The sequence below is a fragment of the Gossypium arboreum genome, chromosome 2, assembly GCF_025698485.1.
Source record: "Gossypium arboreum isolate Shixiya-1 chromosome 2, ASM2569848v2, whole genome shotgun sequence".
Lineage (NCBI taxonomy): Eukaryota > Viridiplantae > Streptophyta > Magnoliopsida > Malvales > Malvaceae > Gossypium > Gossypium arboreum.
In genome coordinates, this window is record NC_069071.1 from 73,776,586 (window position 1) to 73,778,811 (window position 2,226).

The 2,226-nt window shown below is 38.1% G+C and overlaps 1 non-coding gene across 1 annotated transcript; it reads left to right on the forward strand.

Moving 5' to 3' along the window:
- The first annotated feature begins 1,155 nt into the window (after positions 1 to 1,155).
- On the forward strand, positions 1,156 to 1,262 carry LOC128289612 (small nucleolar RNA R71). Its single transcript, XR_008279256.1, has one exon. It is a non-coding gene; the product is annotated as a small nucleolar RNA R71 (small nucleolar RNA).
- The last annotated feature ends 964 nt before the right edge of the window (positions 1,263 to 2,226 follow it).

Below are 2,226 nucleotides of genomic sequence, written 5' to 3' on the forward strand. Positions count from 1 at the left end.
ATGTTGCAAAGTATGGTAAAACAACCAGGATCCTTCAGCTTTGGGGGTAGTTTGTCTTTAAGATATGCGCTGCATTTCTTTGTCAGAGTTACCATCTCAAATTCTTCAAGTCTTCATTTATTGGATAATATATCTTTCATAAACTTGATGTAGTTCGGCATTTGTTCAAGTGCTTCTACCAACGGGATGTTGATATGAAGTTGCTTGAGTACATCAAGGAACTTCTTGAATTGAATTTCCTATTTCTGCTTCTGAAGTCTTTGAGGGTAAGGTGGTGAAGGTTTCATTACTAGAACTGGTACTAGTTGATTTGTCTTTGGTGGAAATTCTGCATCTAACACAGTTGTTAGTTGCTCAGAATTAGGTGATTCTAAGGTTACCTTATCAGATTTTGCAGATTCTGGTTCTGGTGAAACTAGAATTTCAACACTAGGTTGAACTTCTTCTGAGTCTTGAGTGTCAGCTAGCAACTTTTTAGCTTCGATGGTGTTGGGCTCTACTATCTTTCCGCTCTTCAATGTTAACGCTTTACAGTGTTCTTTCCCCGGATTTCTTAGATTCTCCGTATCCCTAGGTAAAGCACCTTGTGGTCAGTTTCTAAGTTCAGTTGCAAGCTGGCCCATCTGGTCGGTCTAGGTTGGGCGTAGTTGTTACTGGTTCTAGCTCTTGGTTACTCCAAGAAAAAATTGGGTGGTTTCGCCATAATGTGTTATAGAAGTTGGATTGCATTCCTTGACCTCCTCGATTTTGGTTCTGGTTACCCATGTAATATATGGATTCAGGGTTCGATGGACAGTCTTCGAACAAATGTCCTTGCCCACAATAAACACAGGCTATACTCTCAAATTGGTGAGGTGGTTGGGCTGCAAAACTGTTAGACCCATTAGTGGTAAGATTCTAAAGCATTGAGGGTATTGAAGATACCTGAGATGCGAGTGAAGTGAGAGCGTCCACTTCATGTATTCCAGCGACTCGTCTTCCTAACGTGGCTTGATTGGTTGGCCATTGATAATTGTTACTGGCGATCCTCTCGATGATTTCGTAAGCCTCATTGTAAGACTTAAAAAGAAGAGCACTATTATCGGAGGCGTCCACTACCATCCTCGGTGAGCACTGAGACCATTATAAAATGTCTCAAGTTGGATGAAATGTGGGATTCCGTAATGAGGGCATTTTTGTAATAATTCTTTGTATCGTTCCCATGCCTCATACAAGGACTCATCATCCATTTGTTGGAAGGTAGTGATCTCGTTCCTCAACTTAGCGTTCTTACTTGGAGGGAAATACTTCATGAGGAATCTTTTGGCTAATTCTTGCCATGTGGAAATTGAGTTTGGTGGCAATGAGTTCAGCCAGGCTCGAGCTCTGTCCCTTAGTGAGTATGGGAACAACTTCGATCTTAATGAATCTTCGGGTACTCCAGCTAATTTGAAAGAGTCGCTCACCCCATAAACAGTCTTAAATGAAAATGAGGATCTTCGGTAGGCATTCCACTGCACTGTCTAAAGCATCTAGAACATGACTGGCTTCAGCTCGAATTATTGTGCGTCAATTTTGGTCTCCTAATACCCAGATTAAGATCATTAAACATTGGCACAACATATTGTCTTAAGGCTCTATCCCTATCATCAGCAATAAGGATAGGATTTTGAGTAAGGTTTGCTCCATTTCCTTGTTTCATATTCTCAAAATTCATTCCTTCGATCCTTTTTTGGTTCGCTTGTCTTCTTCGCTGTCGAAAGGCTCGTTCTATCTCAGGGTCTACAGGGAGTAAGTCAATAATATGGTCAATACTCATAAACACTTGTAATAATCACAGAAAAATTAAGTAAAAATTTAAACAGGAAAATAAACCAAAATGTAAAACTAACAAATTCACAAATAATAGCTTTTTTAAAACAGTCCTTGGCAACGGCGCCAAAAACTTGGAACGACAGAAACTATGCAAGTGTACACAATCGTAACAAGTAATAAAGTGACAAGTAAATGTCGAGTTATCGTAACTACAGTGACTGTAAAAGGAATTATTTATGAAATTAATTGTAAAACACTTTGGCGAGGTAAAAATAATTTGGTTTTAAAAGATGGTAAAAAACAATTTAAAAACTAAGTAAATAATTAAAATAAAACAAAGGAGTTCTAATGCACGATTTCAAATAAGATTTAATCAAGATAACATACTTGTGTTGGATTAATTACATTTCTTTAACTTAGAATTATTAAACT